Genomic DNA, 25338 nt, shown 5'->3' with positions numbered 1-25338 from the left:
GAACAGAAGAAAAGTTATTTTTCCCTCCCTGTGTCATAGAATCACAGAGTTTTAACTATAGTGTTCCCTCACTACTTTGCAGTTCACTTTTCGTGGACTCGCCATTTTGCGGTTTTTCAATAAATGTATTTATTTTATTTCCAATATTTCTATCCCGCCCTTCTCACCCGAAGGGACTCAGGGCGGCGTACAATTGGCAATAATTCAATGCCAACACATCATTAAACACAACAACATATAAAAATGTTAACAACCAGTTAAATACAGTATAAAATATAAAACATAAAACATATGCTTAAAATCCATTCGTCCAATATCCTCCTACTTTATCCATATAAAAGTCTGGGTCAACTTTGTCATTTATTCGTTAAAAGCCTGGGCACATAGCCATGTTTTTAAGACTTTTCTAAAACTCAAAAGGGTTGGGGCTTGCCGTATATCTCTGGGGAGGGAGTTCCACAGCCGGGGAGCCACCACCGAGAAGGCCCTGTCCCTCGTTCCCACCAGCCGTGCCTGTGAGGCAGGTGGGATCGAGAGCAGGGCCTCACCAGATGACCTTAGGGATCTTCCTGGCTCATAGGAGGAGATACGTTCAGACAAGTAGATTGGGTCAGAACCATTTAAGGCTTTATAGGTCAAAACCAGCACTTTGAATTGGGCTCGGTAGGATATCAGCAGCCAGTGGAGCTGGCTTAGCAGGGGGGTGGTATGCTCCCTGTATGCCGCCCCAGCTATTAATCTGGCTGCCGCCCGTTGTACTAGTTGGAGCCTCCGGGCCGTCTTCAAAGGCAACCCCACGTAGAGAGCTTTGCAATAATCCAAAGGGGATGTAACCAGAGCGTGGACCACCATGGCCAAGTCAGACTTCCCAAGGTACGGGTGCAGCTGGCGCACAAGTCTCAAGCTAGATGTCACCCATCCTTTAACTCTACATTTTATTATTTTCCTTGTCTGTTAAAATACATTTTCTTGGTTTGGCCCAGTTCTCCAATCTGTTAAGGCAATTTTAATTCTGAGCCTGTCTTGTAGGGTATTAATGGGAGGAGGAGACAGAAAGTAGGCCATTCTAAAAGCAGTTGAAAAACTGGGATTACAAAGGATTAATTGGGACTGTCCTTCCTAAATTTAGGCGGTTAGAAGGTATGAAAGCAGAATAATAAAACCACTGGATTACATATCTGTATCTGTGTGTGGTATATTAAAGCTAAACATACAAAATGAATCATGGGATAGGAACCCATGAAATGTAAAGATTACATTTCTTTCTATACTTTGTTTTAAATGAATATTATTTACTGATATATGTGGCAAAACATTCCAATTTAAAATGTCTTATGAGGGAAAGTTAACAAATAAATCATAGCCCCTCAAAGAGTCAAGACAGATTATCTTTTTATAGCAAGGCTAGAGTCTGGGAAAACATTCCTGGTCAATGATATTTAAGTCTGCTCTTTATTCAGCAGATAAACTCCCAACAGAACCAAACAATTTTTTCAAAATAAAGCATCTTTATTCCACACATTGTGTGCTCATGCTCAGTCAATGAAACAATCCTTTAGATTTGTCTAACAGCCATGTCAGCATAAGAAATTAAAATAGTAGTGGTTCCACAGGGATACATATTTAACAAGACAGATTTCCAGAGTGTGCTATATATTATGATGGATTAGACAGTTTGTGAAATAGTGGGAGTGGGAGTTTTATAAAAATATACAGTCCAGATAATTTAACCTCATCTTTACTTAGAAAAATACCTGACTGAAACAACATACAGCCGAGTCTTGCTTATCCAACGTAAATGGGCCGGCAGAACGTTGGATAAGTGAATATGTTGGATAATAAGGAGAGAATAGCCTATTGAACATCAAATTAGGTTATGATTTTACAAATTAACCACCAAAACATCATGTTATACAACAAATTTGACAGAAAAAGTAGTTCAATACACAGTAATGCTATGTAGTAATTACTGTATTTACGAATTTAGCACCAAAATATCACGATGTATTGAAAACATTGACTACAAAAATACGTTGGATAAGCGAGTGTTGGATAAGTGAGACTCTACTGTACTTGCTTTTGCATGCCTTCTGCATGCACATCTACCAAAGTTAGGCTAAGGGAGTTAATTTTCTGGAGATGAGATTGAAAAAGTGTTTGAAAAATTCTAAGAACACATCATTTTAAGAATTTGATTGAGAAGAATCCTGAACAGATTAGAATCTTAGTAGCTTGGGACTTATTCCATGCAAAACTTCTACATGGTTTTTTGGTGCAGAAAATGACATAGTCTGCACAGAATTAATGTTTTCGAATAGAAATATGTGCCGGTGGCAGCTAAAGAATGCACAGAAGTGACTCAGGTGAGCATGGGCCAAGGCCATTTTAACACAGCTTTGAAGCATTTTAACCAAAGCTGTGAGTTGCTCTGAATTCTCCCCCAAGAATCCAGGAAGAAATTGTTGCTTTGGGCCCACAGGATAACAAATCCTTTAGATTTAGATGAGGTGACTGGAGAAAGGAGGAAAGACGAAAGGGCAATTACTCCTCTCCCTATCATAGGCATCCCCAAACTCCAACCCTCCAGCTGTTTGGGCCTCCAACTCCCAGAAGCCCTAGCCAGCTTGTTCAATGATAAAGAAATCGGAGAGTTAGAGGTTCAAGCAGTTGGAGGGCTGGATTTGGGGAATGCATGCTCTAACTCTTCTTCTGCATTGCTCTGGTGCCCAGGACACCAAAGCCCTTGACATCATAACTACTGGCTGCCAAGGAGAATGGGGCTCTAAACTACCCTGGGACCAATCTGGCATTTACAACTCCAGATCAACCCATAATAAATTGTCAGAATTGACAGTGTGGGGTTCAGGGTGCGTGCCGGGTGGGTGTCTTCAAACTCCATCAATCATCTTCTCCAGCACCCTGATGAATTGGTGAATCAGCTGCCACACCAATTCCTCTTTTCAAATGTCAGACTCAAACACATCTGTAGTCTGAAGTCCAAACATTTATCTCAATATCTATAATACATATTTACAAAGCATAGCAAAAGCCATCGCTCTGAGCTGGCATTCTTCTATAACCTCTTCGCTCCGGCAAGCACAGCTCAACACACACAGAGATAAGAAAGCACATTCCTCAGTCTGCAGGAAGTTCCAACCTCCAAAGCCGGAAACCATGCCTGATAGGTCATAGCAATCACAACAGGCTTTCAGTCAAAACTAGCCTGCTGTTAACTGTTTCATTGCTGAAACACATACTCTTGCCTAACAGCAGAAACACTTGATTTACATTTCATACACATACATCCATAATCCAACAAGAATAACCCTCAGTAACTGATTGCCTTTGAAAATGATGTTGTTTTCAAATACTTTCTCACAACTGGAAGAAAACTGTGAAAATTACTCATTGTTTTCTTTAAGAAAGAACTTGGTCAACATTTATATAACTAAAACAAAACTATGATATCTACCTATTCATGTCTACAGGCAGCACCTATATATTCTGCTTTATTTCACCCATGTAAAATGGGACCAAAATTTTACATATCGCCTCCAAAAACCAGACATTTTTGATTGGGCTCAAACTTGAAGTGAGGATTTTTACCTTTGTACAAATGCATATGTAAATATTCAAGAACGCCTGGCTAAATTACACTATTACTCAAATCAAATATACAGTATTTTGGCATCAATTTGTCTCTATTTTTTTTCAGGCCAACTGAAATATTACCAAAAGATATTTAAGCAAGTTTGCCAACAGTTTATTAAGGAAACCTTGAAGTGTTTTTTGACTCCTTGAAGATTTATTATTTGTTCATCAATAAAGACTTTGTTATTTCACTAAAGACTCAAAAGGCCATCCTTTTCAGGGAAATCCTCAAGAACCTCTCTTTCGAGGCGCCCTGGCTTCCCACTGGGCATAAAGTATACGTCCTATACAAAGACAATAGTTACAGGCCCAGTGCGTGACAGAACAATCTCACTATTCCACCACCTAAAGTAGCATATCAGCATGAAGTAGCATTTTAGCTACTACTCAGAAATCTTGCTATGTTGCATATGAAAAACAACAAAATCTTGAATCTGCATTGTGAAATGAGCCCCTGTTGTGTTCTTACAGGGCTCCCAGGAGTAGCGACCCCAGTTATTTAAAGTTCTTTAATTTATTCCTACAAAGGGTCTCAAATGATGGTTTATATTTAAGCTCCACTTAAGTTCTTAATAGAAAGTTTTTGGAACAGTTGAGGATATTCCATCTGTCATTTTCCCACTAAAATGATGAAGAAAAAGACCATTTTAACCTGTGTATACATACAGGGAGCAACCAAAAATGCAATGTCCAGAGTTGGGAATGCCCAAATGCCATGCACTCAACTGCTGCTTGGGACCACTATTTTTGGCATTTCCTCAACCAAGCTTCTATGTGTCTTCACTGACTGACACATAATTGTGGGGGGCATAATTGTGCTCAGTATGCACCGTTGCATATCAGTCTTTGAATGGATTACAGTCTTATCATATTAAGTCTCTCCCTCCAGTTTTTAACCTGGAAGATGTCTTGGGGTAGCTTCAAAAATCCCATTCTGTGCAAAGTTATGAATGGAAATCTTAATCCCATACATTTAAGAATTATCTCCCATGGCTTTATAATGGATAAATGCTTAAGTCTGGTAATCCCCCCTGTTCCTGAAAATAGCTTTTTAAAAGTCACTTTCCATCTGTGGCTGCTTGGATATTTTGTATTATGGAACTGACGGAATAAGGAATATGATTTGAATATTCTGTTTTCTAAGAAAGGAAGTGTCTTCTAAATGATACAATTGAATTGTCAAAAGATGAAGATTAATTGTGTTGTTTAACTGATGATTTATTAGGTACTTAATTAAGTGGAAATGTATTTACATATCACCAAGTCTTCAGTGTGAGTTTAAGGCCTACTGAAGATTTTAAAACTCCATATATTTTATGAATATAAAGTGCATGGAACAGTTGAAAATATTCCATCTGTTATTTTTCCCCTAAGAGGATGGAGATCAAGACTTTTTTTTAATGGGAAAAATTATTAAACAGGCTAACAAGGCCAGGGCATGGGACTCATTAGATTCACAGTATAGTACTTGACGCTATCTACTGATGCTGCCTTAAAAATCAAAATAGCCATGAAAGGAGGAGAAGGATCTGCAAAATAGTTTGCCTTCATCAAATTATCAGTTATTGTTAAATGACTTATATTATTGTCCTTCCAATTTTTTTTACACTGGCATCAAACACAGACCCACATTTAAACTAATATGCCCCCAATTTTATTTATTTATTTATTTACAGTATTTATATTCCGCCCTTCTCACTCCGAAGGGGACTCAGGGCGGATCACATTATGTATATAGGGTAAACATTCAATGCCCATAAACACATCGAACCAAGACAGAGACAACAGACAGACAGACGCAGAGGCAATTTAACCTTCTCCTGAGGGGATGTTCGATTCTGGCCACAGGGGGGAGCAGCTGCTTCATCATCCACTCTGATGGCACTTCCTCATTCCAACATTGTAAATTAGTTAAACTTGCCTCCCCACTTTTATAAATGGTACCTTATTTCCTACTTGATAGATACAACTATCTTTCAGGTTGCTAGGTCAGCAACGAGCAGAGGCTATATTTTATTTTTAATTGATGGGTGCTCACCCCGCCATGGACTGGCCTCGAACTCATGAGGTCATCGAGGATGAAGGGGATGCAGTGATCTATGAATTTTTATATATATAGTTTTTTTTTTAGGATGAACCAGTTAAAGTTAGATGGAAGTCAACAAAATCTTTTTTTCTTTTTCTTTTTTCTCTTCTATCTTATTTCCTACTTTACTATAAACAAACAATGTTCTCCCACTTTCGATGTGCAAACTTTTTCTTTCTTTCTCATATCCCTTAAAATAAAATTTTCAATAAAAATATTTGACAAAAAAGAAAAAGCCTATTAAACATCAAATTAGGTTATGATTTTACAAATTAAGCACCAAAAACATCATGTTATACAACAAATTTGACAGAAAAAAGTAGTTCAATACACAGTAATGCTATGTAGTAATTACTGTATTCACGAATTTAGCACCAAAATATCATGATGTTTTGAAAACATTGACTACAAAAATGCATTGGATAATCCAGAACGTTGGATAAGCGAGTGTTGGATAAGTGAGACTCTACTGTATTAGCCTTAAGCTGGGTCCACAATCCAACTTCTATCTCATCTTTTCATTTGACTGAATGGAGGCATCTATATTGTGCTTTTTGACAGACCGGTATGATGTGTGAGAAGCTGACTAGGCTTGTCACAAAATTTCTGTTTTTCTGACGTTAGTTTAATTTGCAGCCATGTACAGTCAGTATCTAGTGCAAACACATTTTAAAAGTGTAAAGGGAACAAAACAGCCCGAACTAAATGACATTGAAACAGCCTTGGGAAACACAAATACTGAAAGGTTCAGGAAATGAAAAATGGTTGCAAAAGGAATTTTATGTCTTTTGCTACCCTCTGGGAGATGCACTTGAAATAAATGTGATACAAACTGTCTGCTTTCAAGCCTAAACTTTGCCAGACAGAGAAAACAGCCAGCCTAAGTAGTCTTATTAAAGGATATAATGATTGAAGGTATCATTTGAAATAATGACAATGCTCTTAGAATTTATTTTAAATAATCATTGTGGACTTTGCAGCTTGTAACTAAATGGAAAATTCATAATTTAATGTGAGCTCAAAATCCAATATCACGATAGCCTTTCTTTCCTCTAGTTCCAGTACTCTTGCTGTTATATAAGTGAACAGTTAGATAAGATGCCTTTGGGGGAAAATAACCTAAGTCAAGAAAGTGCCAATTATTATATGTCATGTTCACATTTTAGCCAGCTCTGGGTGCTTTCCATTACAAAGACCCCGTGTATAAGAAAGCCAATATTAACCTTAGACCCTTTCTTTTCATTTGCAGCCTTCTGCCAAAAATTAATCTATCACATTTCACAGTCAAATAGCAAGCTAATTTAAACACATGGTAGATATATGTGCTTTACAATCTAGATGAGTGTACAAGGAAATATACAATCTTTTGCTACCGGTTATATCATTAGCAATAATTGCCATTGGTAATTTTATTTTATTTATTCCCTTGGCTAGAATAATAAGCAATTCTCCTAAATGGAGACTAATTGTAATTAACAAAGCAACAATGACAATCATTCAACAAATTGAAAATAGATTAATAACAAAACAGTCTGAATAAGCAACAAAATGCATGAGCATGTGTCTGAGTAACTTTGCATGAGAGGAAGGGAAACAAAGGGTGAGTGGATGAGCTCCCTCTATCAGCTCCAGCTCATGCAGGGACATGAGAGAAGCCTCCAACAAGTATGGTAAAACATCAAAAACATCCGGGCGTCACCTGGACAACATCCTTGCAGAGAACCAATTCTCTCACACCAGAAGCGACTTGCAGTTTCTCAAGATGCTCCTGACACAAAAAAATCTCTAAAACTGTATCACAGAAGACCCCATAGACTGCATAAGTCCAGCTGAAGCTTGCATGGATTTACCAGGACATGAGTGTGTCCAGCAAAATAGATTGGGCTGAAACCATGTTGAGGAAAGCCTGTAGCTGATTTTTTAAAGTGTTCCCAACATGAAGACTGAAATCCGCCCAGATATTCATATTTCGTGTGCTTCTTATTCTCTCTATTCAGTCAAAAAGAAATACCTTAGTATCTTATCTCTACATAAGTAAGATGGCTATGATGATAGAAAATTACTTCCTAGCTTTTCACTAGCAAAACATTTACCCATTATGTGTCTCCATTTGGAAGTGTACATCACTGTGCTGTTCTCCGACAGTGATCATTTATCCAGACATAAAACAAAGCGCAATGTATAAAAGAAAATTCCCACACTCTTCATTTTGAGAAGAAACACTATGTGCTAAAACTGCTAATGTATACACACAGAGCATGTTTACCTATTAAGTGAAGATTAATTAAACTTTGCAAGAATTAATTGGTTCACCACAGTTAGGTTAGGCAACCTTTTAATGATAACAAGCCTTGCACATATTAGATTTTGAAAACAGCTCTCCTCTCCAGGCAAAGCAAAGATTTTATAACCATAATCACATCCTTTAATGAAGGTTACCATATGCAGTGCTGCATTAGGATATTTTACTACCTGAGGTAGAGCAGCAAAAACTGAGCCAAATAAAACAATAAATTCCTTCCCTTTCTGTCAAATGCCAGTAATACCCTGTTTCCCCGAAAATAAGACACCCCCGAAAAATAAGACCTAGTAGAAGTTTTGCTGAATTGCTAAATATAAGGCCTCTCCTGAAAGTAAGACCTAGCAAAGTTTTTGTTTGGAAGGATGCCTAGCGCCTGCCAAACAGAACACCAGAGCATGCAGGATTGATAAATGTACATACCAGTTGTAAATGGAAATAATTGTGGTAACAAGAAATTATTGATAGGATTCACAGTTTGTCTGGTTATGTTGGTTTGTGATGACAACTACTGTACAGTATATAATAATGTTCATTTTTTGTTCAACAATAAATGTGAATTCTTCTTCATAGAAAAATAAGACCTCCCTTGAAAATAAAACCTAGCACATCTTTGGGAGCAAAAAATTAATATAAGACACTGTCTTATTTTCAGGGAAACATAGTAGTCAAAACGACTGGAAGCCAAACCCAATGAGGAGTGGCTAAGCGAGCTGGGTATGTTTAGCTTGAGGAAAAGAAGACTGAGAGGGGACAAAATAGCCATGTTTAAATATTTGAAAGAAGGTCACATTGAGGAGGGGGGAAGTTTGTTTCTGCTTCAGCAGAGACTAGAAAACAATGGAGCCATGAATTCAAATTGAAAGAAAAGATATTCCACCTGGTAGTTATGAATGTTCAGCAGTGGGATATGCTGCCTGGAAGTGTGGTGCAGTCTGCTTCTCTAGAGATGTTTAAAAAGAGGCTGGATGGCTATCTGTCGGGAGTACTTTGATCATGTGTTGCTGCATGGTAGAATGGTGTTGTGTTCCAGGAGATTCTCAACCAGGATGAGCCAAAACCTTAAACTAAAACATTGAGTATTTCCAATACTAGCTGTGGTGCAGCTGGCTAGTAACCAGCTGCAATAAATCACTACTGACTGAGAGGTCATGAGTTCAAAGCCCGGGTCGGGTTAAGCCCCCGACCATTAAATAGCCCAGCTTGCTGTTGACCTATGCAGCCCCGAAAGACAGTTGCATCTGTCAAGTAGGGAAATTTAGGTACGCTTTATGCGGGAGGCTAATTTAACTAATTTACAACATCATAAAACTGCCAGCAAAACACGAGGAAAGGAATGAGGAAGTACAGCCACTAGTGGACAGTGAAGCAACAGCTCCCCCTGTGGCCGGAATCGTGAAGCTGGAAAAAAAATGTTAAATGCCTCTGTGTCTGTCTATATATGTTGTTTGTCTGTTGGCATCTTCCCCTTTAAATTGAGACAACCCCTTGATGCTTTTCATACTCGCAATTAGAACCCAACACATAACAGAGTATCCCATGAGTATATACTGTTTAGGAAAAATACAATTTGTTTAAAACAATTATTTTGGATGTATGTAACTCTTTAATGCTTACAGCCACTCCTTGTTCCTTTGACCTAGATTCCACTGTAAAAAACATGTATCTCTAAGGAGAACAAGTGTTAAATTTGGAACTTTGTAAGTATTTTGCAATGTTTTTTATAGTTGATGTTCAATGGATAGGTAGTTACTTATATTTTATGTATGTAACTATTAGTTTCTTTGATATATATTTCACAGTGTAAATGACATGTATCTCTAAAGAGAACAAGTGTTAAGTTTGGAACCATGTTAGTATTTGGCAATGGATGATGTTCTATGGATATATTTTCTTACTTATGTTAGTGTACATAACTATTTTCAGACCACCAGAGGAAGGCCTGATGTGAGGCCGAAACCGGTCATGGTGGACTTATTCTTCTCGGCATTAGAATACACAACACCGACTGCATTTCATTGTATATTGGACAATCCATTTGACGTTGTTTGTTATTACTGTGAATTTAAACAGTATAACTAATTTGACAGACATATTGTTTACTGAACTGGTTTATTTTCAATTGTGTATAGAGTAGGTCATTTGTGTTGAGTTGACTCAGGAACCTATTTAGATTGGGCATTGAATGTTTGCCATATATGTGTTCATTGTAATCCGCCCTGAGTCCCCTTCGGGGTGAGAAGGGTGGAATATAAATATTGTAAATAAATAATAAATAAATAAGAGTTGGCGAACAGAACTGAAATACAGCACATAGCTGGTGTAACACCATTCAAAGTTCCAAAAGTAAAAAATCGGAAGAGTTCCAGAGTCAAACAAGATAATCCGAACTAAACTGAAGACTAAAAGTACAAACCATAAATCAAGTCCATAAATCACGCCAGGAAGTCAGTCTAGAGTTCAGATTCAAAGTTTCAAAGTACAACGAGGTCCAAAGCTGGACTACTGGATACAGCAGAGTCTAAAACAGGATTACAAAAATGAGGTCTTGACCCAGAAGTCTAACCTGGGGGTTAACAACCAAGATCCAGGGCAAGAGTACCAAAGTACGATGTGACTGTTACCAAAGAGTACCGTTTTATCCAGAAAGTCTCAGCTGCTGTTCATTTCAGTAGCCCTTCACCAATAATCCCTTGAGTCTATGAAGCATCCCTCAGAAAGGAAGATCAGCTTGACTTCTTTCAAGCAGCTGAGCCAGATTAACCCCTTCCAAGCACTCAGAAGTAGCTGAGTCTAACCATGACAGTTGGACTGGATGGCCCTTGTGATCTCTTCCAAATCTATGATTAAAAGTCTCTACACTCTCCAGATAATCTTTTTTTTTTAAAAAAAAAAAACATAAATCATACACAAAAGCACTTCATTTAAGGGTTTGCCCTTTCCCCTCCAATCCCTTTATTCTTTCCTCATGTATTATTGCTCTATTCAGAACTTCTAGAATCAATATAAAAAGCAAAGGTGACAAAGGGCTTCCTTGCCTCTTTAAATGTCACAAGATTTAGTAATGTCTACACTGAACAAAATTTGGGCCTTTTGGATATTATAAATCACTTCTATCCATGAAGTGCAATTCTTCCCCAAATCTATTTTTTCTAACATGGCCACCATGAAAGGCCAATAGAATTTTTTTGGCACCCAAAAAAAATGCTGCTTGTTTCTCATTATGATCGATTGTCTAGTGGAGAATAAAAATCAGAATAACATCAATGGATGGAAAGAATTTAAGAGTTATAACACCCACACCATCTTCAGGGAGAAAAAAACCAATTAACGTCTTTACAGGCCAACAAAGCATGTGGGAAGAGGCATCAGCCTTCTGATTTAAGCACTCCAACTTTCTAAAAGGGTACTGGCTGTTTGAAAGCCTCCTGCTCTTAAAAAGCTAGTGCACCTTCCCCCTTCTATTCCATCCCTTCTTCTCAGGTTGAGATTCATTTTCCTCTTCCTCCCTACTCCTGTGCTTCTTCAATTGCATCACAGATCTTCTGCCCATAGATAATTACTCTGACTCTCTTTCTCCTTTCAAATAAAGCCATATTCATAACCATATTAGCTAACTTGACATAATAACAAAGATGTTAGCACACAGCCTTGTAAAATGCTTCCTGAAGTCGCTAATCTTGCTTTTCCTAAAAATATTCTGACTCCGGCACAAAGAGAGGCATGTGGCTATTTTGAGAAATAAATTCTCTTATATTTGAGAACACAGAAATGCTGGACCATTCCAACAACTATCATGTCAGACTACACGGAGAAGCCAGTGAAATCCACAAGCATGTGGACAACTTCAACAGAAAGGAAGAAACCATGAAAATGAACAAAATCTGGCTACCAGTATTACAAAACTCTAAAATCAAAACAGTAGATGGGAACCAACACTCTGAGGGCAGAGCACAGCTAATGACTAACAAAGGATGCCCCCAGGCAAGAGACAAAAACCTTTCCAATGCTAATTAGGGTGATTAACTGAAACATTAATGCTGGCTTCCCAGTGACAAAGGACTCTTGCCACACCCTGGACTCTCCACAGATATATATTCTTTCCTTTCCTTAGTTTATCCATACCTCACAACCTCTGAGGATGCCTGCCATAGATGTGGGCGAAACGTCAGGAGAGAATACTTCTGGAACATGGCCACACAGCCCGAAAGACATACAACAACCCAAATTCTCTTATACATTCTCATTCTTTCACACACACTTTTATATTAGAAAAGGAGTCACCTGCCCTCTACAAAATCTAACAATCTAAACCAATTAACTCATTCAAATGTAGGATTAAATTCAGCATTAATCTGGAAATCTATAGAGTTCAGCCATGTTAAGAAGAAATCTATCAAACTGTTAAATTAATGAGCCAATTAATGGATTTTTTTCCAAGCTTTCGGTCTTTAACTTTAATTTAAGCTATTTGTCTTTCTGAATGTCTGACTCACGCCAAACATAAAAGTGTGACACTTCTGTATATTAATTACATTCAAGTGTGATGCCTTTTATAAATGTCACAGGAATATGCTCCATGTCACAGGACTATGCAGTTTATACACTTGAGGGCCCATAAATCATATAAGTCGCTTGGTTCTCCACATCTTTGAGATCTTTGTTTATTATGGCTTGTGACTTACCCTCTGTTTTAGACATAATGCTTTTGGTTCCTTCTACCATTTTCCATGTGAACAAGAAATATTAACAGGGACATAACTTTGAGGCTCCTCATTTATTCAGATAATCTATATATATAAAAGAGTGATGGCATCAGGGCAGCGGACAAAGCAACAAAACTAAAGGCCCCCCAACCTCGAAATTTGACAACACAATCCATCATTCACGGCTCTAGGTTGATACAACAAAAAGAAAAGAAAAATAAAGTCCTAATTACAGGGAGAGGAATAATAGTTTTATCCAATTGCTGCCAGTTTGAAGGCTAAACTCCGCCCACTTGGTCTCCTAGCAACCTACTCAGCCCAGGGGACAGGCAGAGTTAGGCCTCACTTAGGCCTCTTCCACAGATTATCTAATTTGCACTGGATGATATGGCTGTGTAGACTCAAGGCCCTTCCACATCTATATAACCCATTTAGAATCTTATATTATCTGCTTTGAACTGGATTATCTTGACTCCATACTGCCATATAATCCACTTCAGTGTGCATACTAAACATAAAGACAACCATACAACAGACATTCAATACCACCACTACCTCAACAATTTCTCACCAACACCACCAAACGCCACAGCAACGTGTGGCCGGGCACAGCTAGTATGTTATACAAAGAAACATATGTTGTTGTTTTTTTATCTTGTGAGTCCTAAGAGTTTTGTGCATTCTTCCTGAACCCTGCTGAGCAGTTTGGGATTATAGATGGCTTTTCTGAAAGTGTATATCTGACATAGGGTCTGATATGATCTATAATTAGACCAATTTGCCTAATGGATTTGGAACATATACCAAAATCATACCTGTTTCCCCCACTCATTTATGGTTGGTTTTAGAATGAAATTCTAGTCACAACTGAACAAAGAGGCTGAGACAGACAAATGTCTTAAACCAACTTCTGCTGGATTATTTTGCTTCCACTGCAAGAGTTCCACAAAAACAGTACTTGGGATTTGGATATTGGTTTTGGTGCATTAATTCACAATGAAATCTTTGTTCAGCAATACCTGGTACCATTTGAACTTCATGTTTCATTAAACTGTGGGCTTCTTCCTGTAATAGTCTCTTTTCTCCCTACATTTGAAGGCAAGGGGTTCAGGGAACAGAAATACTGGACCACTCCAACAACTATCATGTCAGACTACACAGAGAAGCCACTGAAATCCACAACTTCAACAGAAAGGAGGAAACCATGAAAATGAACAAAATCTGGCTACCAGTATTAAAAAAAACCCAAAATCAGAACAGTAAATAAAGAGCAGCACTCTGAAAACAGAAGAATTCCAGACTGGAATCTAACAGGGGCAGCTAAAGACTCTGAACAAAGGATTCCCCCTGATCAGGATGCGAGGCTGGGAAGGCAATTTAATGCTAACAAGAGTGATTAATTACAACATTCACACTGGCCTCCAACAGACAAGAGTTCTTCCCCCCACCCAGGAACTTCTACAGATATATAAACCTTCCTTGCTTAGTTTCTCCATACCTCACAACATCTGAGGATGCCTGCTATAGATGTGGACGAAACATCAGGAGAGAATACTTCTTGAACATGGCCATACAGCCCGGAAAACATACAACAACCCCATACCAGGAATTTTAAAAACCCACAAAATCAACTAATCCAAAGTTCCTCAAAGCAGACAAAAGCAAAGCAGGCAGCAATCTCTCAAAGCAAACAAGAACATGAGGCATGGAGATTGCTCCCTTGAAGCCCTACAGTCCTAGACTCCCTCTCATGCTAGCTCTTAACTCAAAATGCTGCTTGTATGTCAAAGCAAAACTAGGGCTGAGCAAATGCTCTTAACTTAAAACACTCTTAAGTTGAGGTTCTGCTGTACACAGAAACACACAAACACACCGAGAAACATATGTACAGTAGAGTCTCACTTATCCAACATAAACGGGCCGGCAGAATGTTGGATAAGCGAATATGTTGGATAATAAGGAGGGATTAAGGAAAAGCCTATTAAACATCAAATTAGGTTATGATTTTAAAAATTAAGCACCAAAACATCATGTTATGCAACAAATTTGACAGAAAACGTAGTTCAATATGCAATAATACTATGTAGTAATTACTGTATTTACGAATTTAGCACCAAAATATCATGATGTATTGAAAACATTGACTACAAAATGGCTTGGATAATCCACAACGTTGGATAAGCGAGTGTTGGATAAGTGAGACTCTACTGTATATTCAAAATAAATGGACCTGTGTATATTGTTTTCAGTGATGGGATAAAAAAGTTTTGACAGTTGCATATCCTGGTTCTATTATTTTGTCTGTCCTTAGCAATTAACTATCTTCATTATTGATAAAATAGTTTAACTGTCTATCAATAGTTTAGCTGTCTAACCTACATAAATTGAGAGGATGCTCATTGGTTTAAATATCAAATCATGTTCAAAGGTTTGATAGTGTTATTTACCTAAACTGGCAAATGAATGTCACATATAGCGTGCAAATAGCTAGGTTTTTTTCCCTCTCAAAGGGACATCACAATGCACAGGTTATTTAGCTGCCAGAAATAAGATCATCAACACTCAAGGACATTCTGGGCAAAAATGAAGTAGCTCTCAAGCAGAACATTGCTACCCTGACTACAAAATAATATGAATGAATCAGCTAAGCATTGAGCCATAATGTCAAAGACTTGTGTACTGCATTATGAGCATCACAATTCAGGTAGGAATTTCAATGCTGCTAGAGACTGGTGCTGGCATCATATTCATTACAATCAATGCAGAAAAGGTTGGGCCTCTCTTAATGTGAGCATTCTTAGAGGTTTCAAGAGCATGCATATTCAATGAGGGAATATCATGAATCTGCAGGGTAATAATAAAAACCAGCCAGCACATTTGAGAAGAGAGTGCAAGACAGCACAATCAATCCTCACTTGTTCTTTGTGGCTAAATTGTCTTTCAGCCACTAAATTAGCATCATTGTGGATAAGCTGTCTTTCCTTGCAGCCACTCTAAACAAAGATAGGAGCAACTGCAAATCATGCTGCCAAATGTACTTTTTTGATAACTGCAGATGAAGGTACCCAGCACCACCTGCAATGATCCCTTCCTTGCATCTCCATCAAAGTCAATAACAGAACAGAATGTTTTAGGATATGGCCAGGCAATATTTAAAGTATATTGGAATCCATATGTGACAAAACGGGTTTGGATTCAACACATAAAATTAAATGAAATCAAGTGGATGGAGAGTAGGTTGAGTACAGTAATATTGTTGACAGATGAGATAGGGTTTTTGATAGCTGGCCAGTTTAAGGGTGCAACTATACTGCAGAATGAATGCAGTGTGACACCACTTTTATTTATTTACTAGCTGTGCCCGGCCACGCGTTGCTGTGGCAAAGTATGGTGGTATGGGAAATAAAGTATTGAAGAATTGGTGGTAGTTAAGGTAAAGAGTAAAGGTTTTCCCCTGACATTAAGTCCATTATAAATGGGTTATATAGCTGTGTGGAAGGGCATTGAGTCTACACTGCCATATAATCCAGTTAAAATCAGATAATCTGTATTTTATAGGCAGTGTGGAAGAGGCCTAAGTAAGGCCTAACTCTGCCTGTCCCCTGGACTGAGTGGGTTGCCAGGAGACCAAGTGGGCAGAGCTTAGCCTTCTAACTGGCAGCAATTGGATAAAAACAATTATTCTTCTCCCTCTAATTAGGACTTTATTTTTCTTTTCTTTTTGTTGTATGAACGTAGAGGCATGGATGAGGGGTTGTGCTGCCAAGTTTATTGTTTCTGGGATGTGTAGTTTTGTTGTTTTGTCCTAGGCCGAAATTTCATTACCCTTTTATATATATAGATTTATTTATTTATTTATTTATTAAGGTAAAGGTAAAGGTTTCCCCTGACGTTAAGTCCAGTCATGTCTGACTCTGGGGGTTGGTGCTCATCTCCATTTCTAAGCCGAAGAGCCAGCGTTGTCCATAGACACCTCCAAGGTCATGTGGCCGGCATGACTGCATGGAGTGCCGTTACCTTCCCACCAGAGCGGTACCTATTGATCTACTCACATTGGCATGTTTTCGAACTGCTAGGTTGGCAGGAGCTGGAGCTAACAGCGGCCGCTCCTGCCGCTCCCGGGGTTTGAACCTGGGACCTTTTGGTCTCCAGCTCAGTGCTTTAACGTACTTCGCCACCGGGGCTCCACATTTATTTATTACAATACTTATATCCCGCCCTTCTCACCCATAGGGGACTCAGGGTTCAATGTTGTGGAATTGTGTGATTTACACTTTGCTGTGGCACCAGCACACTTTGGCAAAAACCTTCCATAGCATTAAGCATGACAGTTAAAGTGGTGTTAAACTGCATTAATTCTACATTAATTCTACGGTTTGACGCTGGCTCAAGGTCAGGGCATCCACAAAATGCACAATCCAATACAAGCTGCAACATGTGCCAAACCAAAACAGTGTATTAAAAAACCCCAGTACAAAAGCATTTGGAGAAAGAAACCAGATACACAGCCCAGCAGGAAATTAAACAACAGCCCGCCCCCCTCCTCCACCTCCCAAGGACATGACAGTGTCCCTTTCTTGCGTTGCCCTGTTTACTTCCAGTGCTAATTTTCACCAGCCAGGATGCTTCGAATAGCTGGATGAGGTAGGAGTGACCACTGTCCCAGCTTGGAAATAATTCCTGGGATGCCTGTGTAGGCACTCTGCAATGAACCAATTCTCTTTCATCCTTGCTGTGACTCAGATTAAATGGCTATGTAAAAGCAGCCTTAGTGGGTTCAAACACTTTGTTCTCAGCCCGTTAAATAGGACAAAGAAAGAATTGCAAATGCAAAAGCGAAACTCTGGAGCAGGGGTCCCCAAACTTTTTAAACAGGGGGCCAGTTCACGATCCTTCGGACCGTTGGAGGGCCGAACTATAGTTGGTCACCGAGCAATAATAATAATTAACAACAACAACAACAACAACAACAACAACAATAAAAAAGAGGGTTGGAAGAGACCCTTTGGGCCATTGAGTCCAATCCCCCTCTGCCTTTGTGCACCGAAAGCACAAACAGAGCACCCCTGACAGATGGCTACCCAGAATCAATGTTAATAATAATAATAATAATAATAATAATAATAATAATAAAGAGGGTTAGAAGAGACCCCTTGTGCCATTTAGTCGAACCCCCTTCTGCCTTTGTGCACCAAAAGCACTAGCAAAGCATCCCTGACAGATGGCCACCCAGCCTCAATGTTAATAATAATAATAATAATAATAATAATAATAATAATAATAATAATAATAAAAAAGAGGGTTGGAAGAGACCCCTTGAGCCATTTAGTCCAACCCTCTTCTTCCTTTGTGCACCAAAAGCACAAGCAAAGCACCCCTGACAGATGGCCACCCAGCTTCAATGTTGTTGTTGTTGTTATTATTATTATTATTATTATTATTATTATTATTATTATTATTAATAATAATAATAATAATAATAATAATGGTTGTAAGAGAAGAAGAGACCCCTTGGGTCATTTAGCCCAACCCCCTACTGCCCTTGTGCTGTGAGGGCTGGATAAATGGTTTTGATGGGCCGCATCCAGCCCCCGGGCCTTAGTTTGGGGACCCCTGCTCTGGAGCATCAGGATGACTCACAATGCCACTGTTGTCCTGCAGAAAATGAGATTGCTAATATCTATGCATAAATTTTCCATCTGGTTTCTTACCTTCGCTCATTGGCATCCTATGCCGACTGAAGTAGCATATTCCATCCATTTGAATAAGCCAGCAGTACCAGTGAAACTGTCAGTTCATTGCTGCTATGTATCCAATATGCCAGTCTTTCTGTAAAAGACAAACATTAAAATGGTTTAGTTGAAATCCAGAGTAATGGTAAGAGTATGTTGAATAAGTTTAGAGGTTTCTAGAGTGCCCCTGTATACCAAGACTAGAATGGACAACTAATGAAGGACATCAGATGGGCAGGGGGAAAGTGGAGGGAACCGTCCTCCTTAGTTCCTACAGTATTTTCCGGTCTTCTGGGATGGCCTCCCATCCCACATGGTTTCCCATCCTTTCCCTGTCCTTTCCCCGCTTTCTCTTTATGTTTCTCAATGACTCCTCCAAAGCCACTTCAGGCTCCATTTCTCCACATTGCCAAAACGGAGCCCCACGAAGTCCCACTGGAAATTGGCCTGTGATGGGCTCTGTGGAACTCCATTCTGGCAATGGGAAAAACAGGGAGAAAACACAGAGAAGACTGTGTCTGATAAGGTCCCAATACAGACATGTTATTGGTCCAATCATTAAATTGGCAGAGACTGCCTCAATATTTCATTACCTTCAAGACCAAACAGTATCTCATAAAATAAAACATGTTCTAGAAGCAAGAAACATTGTAAGAAAAATAACAGCGAGAATATCTGCACGGTCAATTTGGCTCCAGCATTTAAAACATTCTGAGGCAAATTAGAACAATCAGGTATATTTCTACACTGGGCATTAGATGCCCCATAATGCCTCTACTACTTCTGTAATGTCAGAGTAATTTACGCAGCGCAGCAGCAGTTGGATGGAGTCAGAGAAACACAGCACGAAGAGACATCCAGAGACGTTGGTAAAACTATATACAAAGTTTTACTGTACAAGACAAACCGACTTGCAGACAAACACAGGACTCTCACTCTAGGCAAACAGAACAGAACTGAACTGATGTAATCAGTAAAGCATACACACTTGTGTCTGGACACTCCCCAGTTCCAGCCACACACCAAGGTCATCACAGTTCCTCAGTAATTAACTCTTTCCAGACTATAGTACACTCTGGATGATGCAATCAGTATGCAATACTGGCAAGACACAAATTGCATTTAAACACTACCTATACACAAATCCCACATTAACATATAATACTAAATGTGAAGAAAAAACATTAAACTGCAGCACCAAACCATGACCGTGTTTCGAGTTCTTTTGTAACATTTCAGGAAGCTTGTTCCAATTTCTTTTAATATCAGCAGTGAAAGAATTCCTTTTAATATGGGCAATGAAATAGACTGCAAGTGAGGAAAATCAGAATTTACAAATACAGTAGAGTCTCACTTATTCAAGCCTTGGATTATCCAAGCCATTTTTGTAGTCAATGTTTTCAATATATCATGATATTTTGGTGCTAAATTCATAAATACAATAATTACAACATAACATTACTGAGTATTGAACTACTTTTTCTATCAAATTTGTTGTAAAACATGATGTTTTGGTGCTTAATTTGTAAAATCATAACCTAATTTGATGTTTAATAGGCTTTTCCTTAATCCCTCCTTATTATCCAAGATATTCGCTTATCCAAGCTTCTGCCCGCCCATTTAGCTTGGATAAGTGAGACTCTACTGTAGTGGGACAATTGATATGAAATCAGGGATGTGCAGACATGAGTTTTATGCAACCCACTTGGAGCCAGTCATGAAAAAGCTGATCCAAAGACAGAGATTGTCTAAATTACCTGTTGTATTGCAGCAAAAGCAGCAGGTTCCATTTACAAGCTGTACCATCATAGATACCCAGGCACAATCAGGCCTGCCCTGGAAGTCTTTAAGAAAAAAATAATGCCAACACTCATATTTGGGGCCGAAATTTGGCCAAGATCGAAGCCTTCCAAGTTAAGCAGCTTCACATTCTCCTTGGACTTTCCAGAACAACACTGATGGCTGCTGTAAGGGCAGAGCTAGGAATGCTCCCAGTAAAAGCTCAAATTTTAATGAGACAATTCAATTACTGGTCAAAGGTAAATCAGATGAATTCCAGTAGACTTCCTCGCCTATGTTTAGAGGATCAAGACCAGCATGCCCACAAGTCATCATGGGTAGTGGCCTTAAACAATGAGATGGCTAAAATTGGCCTTCCTTTACAATTTTTGAATGATCTAGGACCTAGGGCAAAACAAGTGCTTATGCAACGCACTCATGATATCTATGCTCAATTGGACCTAGCAAGTATAGGTAGGTCTTCTGCCACAAAGTTTTTCGCCTCCCACAAAATGAATACTCATTTAGAACACTGACTATTCCAGTTCCGTTGCCCTTAAGAAGAATATACACCAGGGCCAGGTTTGAACAACTCGGTATTATGATGCAAACTGGTCACTACTGTAACATCCCAAGAAATGAGAGATTTTGTGTCTGGGGAGACCAAATAGTGGAAGATATCGAACATTTTTTGATTGACTGCCCAGCATATGCCGAACTTAGACACAGTTACTTACATCCATTACTATCTAATTTTAGGTCTCCCAACAGAAATGATCTTCTGACAGTCCTCTTGCAAGGACAAGAAAAATCCACCATAATTAGAGTAAGCCTTTTTATCCTGAAAGCTATCAAGAAAAGAGCACATTTCCTGAAAGAAGAATCAGGAAAATAAAATTTTGTCGGCAAACAGACGGTCAGCTGCCTGTCCTCCCATCCTTTTTGCCTTGTTTTTATTTATGTTGCACTTTGAAATGGTCATATGACTGGTCAAACAAATAAATTATTATTATTACCTGTTGCATTGCATGGGCTACGCACTGAAACAATCTGCATATACAAAATTAATACAGAAGGATCTTACATTCCCTTTTCCTAAGACCTTCCACTTGTTCTAAGCTGATGTGAAATCAGCTCACTGGCATTTATTATGTAAAGACATGAAAATGGAAATTACACTGAAGATAAAATACATTGGATGTTTGGCATAGGATGGAGTGGGTATTGTTCCTACTTCATCAAGGTACCTTCTCAATAAGCTTCATCAGTCACATTCTGATTTAGCACATGTGTTATACTGCTTCTCTTTCAGGGAACATGGGATTCAGATCACTTCTTGAAAGTCTGTTTCATCAGTTCACACAACTTGGCCCTGTTTCAGTTTGCCCGATGTCCAGACTTTAATTATCGCAAGCCAGAGAGATGGAGGACTGAAAATTTGCCGATAAAGGGCTCCTGGTGTACAAATCGATTTTACATAGTGGTTCTTTTATCCACACTCTTAATGAGATTATCCCTTTCACTTGTAAACTAAGCCATGTCTTAAAGACAGTGTTTATCCAAAATGGCAACCATAGCAATTTGGAAATTGGTGGTAGTTTACATGAAAAAAAGAAAGAAAAGACAAGGAGAGTGGTCAAACAAGCTCATTGTGCCGATGGAAATTACTTCACAGGGCCTGATGCTAAATGGATAGTCCTGGGTCCCAAGAACCAGCTGAATCCTGCATTGTGCTCACATGATAAAAAGATTAGAGGCTGAAAAGCAGAGGAACCGAATCTCACAGCTTCTTAGCCCACATAGTGAAAGGACCATTGTGCCATCCTCATAAATCCTCGGCTCCCTGGGCTCTTGACAACTAAAGCAATGGACAATAGAATTCTTGTATTAAACAAAACATTCCTTGTCAGCCAAGGGGCTTATCTGCTTAATTTACGAATGTCTTTCATTGTCCCCCGAATAATTCCCCATTAGAAAAACTATTATGAGGCGAACTGAATAAATATTCACAGCTTTGTGGTAAATTTGCTAACATGAATACATCAATAAAAAAGAAGAGGGGGCATGAAAAATATGAGACCTCTGCTTTCTCCTCTCCTTTTCAGAGGCACCAGCTTCTTATTATGAAATGTGCCGGGTGTAATATGCCTTTGTATCAGGCTCTGCTTTATTACATGGAGAGCATGTGCTACAGAAAAAGAAAGAAAATGCTTTGTAGTGCGATGATATATGACTAAACCTATGCATGTGACATGTATATAAGCAACTACATTGTGGTAAGTTCACCAATCACACCCTCCTTGCATTTGAATTCTCTTACATGGAAGCGACTCGTCCCTCACTCTCATTCATGTACTGTCACTGAGTTGAGGAAAAGTGTAGCCTGTATATAGTTTCCTGAAGCTTTTTTTGTGGCACCCAAAGCCCAGTGATACAAAATCTGTTTAGGGGAAAGTCGGGAAATCTGCTCTACATTTTCAACATGCATAATGTGGGTTTTTAAAAATCAAATTTTCTTCCTTTTACTTCCTCATGCAAAAACATCAGTAGGATTTCACTTGCTTGATCAACGGTTCAATGCTAATGTGTGTGTATAATAAAAATATTTTTTAAAAAAACTGTTCAATGCTTAACATGAAGTATCTGTTAAATGGAGACTGCTTTAAATGCTCAAGTCTAAAAGGAACTGCAGGAAGGCTAATGGGAGGCCCAGTAAGCTTTTTTTACTTTTAAAGTGGTTTGGGGAGCTTTTGGAGAGGGGGTAGGTGTCCTCACAGTTTTCCAGTCTAATTTAGCCCAGAAAACCATGGGACTAGAAGGCCCGGAATAAACCCACTAACAAATTAATTCGCCACAAACTAGGGTTTTCCTGGTTTGTGGTGAATTAATTTGTGGTTTCCAGAAATGTCTGGACAGCCCCTTTTTTAATGTGGGAAGCCCTGCATTAAAGGGGCTGTCTCAATGGGCCCATAGTTGATTACAGCATTTGGAAAGCACAGAAGTGGGAAAGACTGCTCCAAGGGCTTGCTCACAAGTGGGAAGGCAAAAGAGAAGCTTTAACATTTTAAAATGGCACAACAGAGTACAATGGGTACAATTGAGACGGTCTATGCCCTTTTGTGAGACTTGAAAGGTATGTCGCACTGCAACTTGTGATGACTACCTCATCTTGCCAGTCTCTTTGTTATCAATTTTTAAAATGAAGCAATATTATTGGACTCCAATAATATAGCTCAGGACAATATGCCACCGAAATCTAAAGTTGCTATGGATAACATTAGTAATTTGATATGAAGTCCCAGGAGCACCAAAAATAATCAACACTGAGCAAACCACAAAAGCTTTAGTGGAGAAAAATGTGCTCAAGTTACTGAAGTCAGCAGCTGGTAAGACTCCAATCTCTCAAGTAGATAAAGCAGTCCGGTTACTCGCAAATTAAAAATAACCCTTAAATTCTCCAGGAATCCCATTAGGGATGTTAGTCATGCACTTCTCATTGATTTTAATTTAAGTTCCCAAGAAGTTTGGTAAAGCCTGTGTCTCCAGTGATCCTTTTTAAAACAAACAATTGGCAGTTTAATAAGTCATGATTTCTGAATCACATGCCTACTCAGCCTATCTCTAATGATGACTTAGGTACAAGGCAAGGCAGGGAAGTAAGTGGGGGATACAAGAATGAAGCTGATTTATTTCCCACAACTAACAGAAGAATGTTTCTTTAACACTGCTGATGGGAAAACATTCTCTACTCTCTCCACAGAAACACCTAAAAAGAGCACAATATCTTACGGGCTAAAGGGTAGACTGCCCAGAGGCAGAGCTCTCTTTCAGCACATTATTTCTATTTCTAAATATTTGGCAGCATGTTTTTCATCTGTCCCAGCTTTATATGGGCAATCCAAATTAATCTTCTGTTGTCCCACTTTATAAGACACTTCTAAAATATCAAAGTTTATTTCTCCATCCTCCACTTTCCACCATTGTTCTAGGCTTATGTCATTTGCTGGAACCGAGTTCAAACTGAAAAAATAACGTACAGTAGAGTCTCACTTATCCAAGCTAAACGGGCTGGCAGAAGCTTGGATAAGCAAATATCTTGGATAATAAGGAGGGATTAAGGAAAAGCCTATTAAACATCAAATTAGGTTATGATTTTACAAATTAAGCACCAAAACATCATGTTATACAACAAATTTGACAGAAAAAGTAATTCAAGACATAGTAATGTTATGTTGTAATTACTGTATTTATGAATTTAGCACCAAAATATCACGATATATTGAAAACATTGACTACAAAAATGGCTTGGATAATCCAGAGGCTTGGATAAGCGAGGCTTGGATAAGTGAGACTCTACTGTATATTCAATTAACTGGGGTGGGAGGAGAGTGGAGTTTGGTCTTTCTCCACAGACTCAGACATGAGCAAACTTTTGCAGTCCTTGCTAAGTTTTTTTTTTCTTTTCATTTTGGCCTGCTATTTTAGTGAACTATTGGGTAGCATTTGATACAATTGCTTCAAATGCCACAAAAGGAGCAATTGACCCTGGATTACAATCTCCTGTTTTGTTTTAACCTTAATCATGTCCCAGTATTAAAATTATGCCTGGTGACAAGTTTATCAAAATAACTGCCCCTAACAGAATATATTTGAAACTAATGGTTATATTTATGGTTTGCCTACATTTTGAGGACTTTAGAAGTAGAAAAGGGTTTTCCCCAGCCTCTATACACAGCAACTCTATGAAGGACTAGTTAATGAGGTGACCGTTTTAGGTCACTTCCAGACAGCACCAAAATCCAGGTTTTTAAAGGGGGTAAAAAGTCCTGAGACCTGACTGCGGGTCCCCACACAGACCTGTTAGTCCTGGAACTGGGTCCCCCACCATCCTCAAAGGCTTCCTCAGAACAAGATGGAGGGCAGATAGGGGACATCCGGCAGAAGAATCTTTTTTTTTTTAAAGTCAGACTTCTCGAGATATGGTCACAGCTGGGGCACAAGTTTTAATTGTACAAAGGCCCTCCCAGCCACCACTGCCACCTGAGCATCAAGTGACAATGATGAGTCCAGGAGGACCCCCAAGCT

The 25338-nt window shown here is 38.8% G+C and overlaps 1 protein-coding gene across 1 annotated transcript in view; it reads right to left on the bottom strand.

The window, feature by feature from the left end:
• cdh11 (cadherin 11) overlaps nucleotides 1-25338 on the bottom strand; it is a 117290-nt gene that overhangs the window by 56220 nt on the left and 35732 nt on the right. Inside the window, exon 2 of the mRNA XM_003222973.4 lies at nucleotides 18454-18571. The gene's annotated coding sequence lies outside the window, so the exon portion shown is untranslated. The remainder of the gene's footprint in view (nucleotides 1-18453; nucleotides 18572-25338) is intronic.

The sequence above is a fragment of the Anolis carolinensis genome, unplaced genomic scaffold (genome assembly GCF_035594765.1).
Source record: "Anolis carolinensis isolate JA03-04 unplaced genomic scaffold, rAnoCar3.1.pri scaffold_9, whole genome shotgun sequence".
Taxonomy (NCBI): domain Eukaryota; kingdom Metazoa; phylum Chordata; class Lepidosauria; order Squamata; family Dactyloidae; genus Anolis; species Anolis carolinensis.
This window is presented reverse-complemented; position numbering and strand designations above follow the sequence as displayed.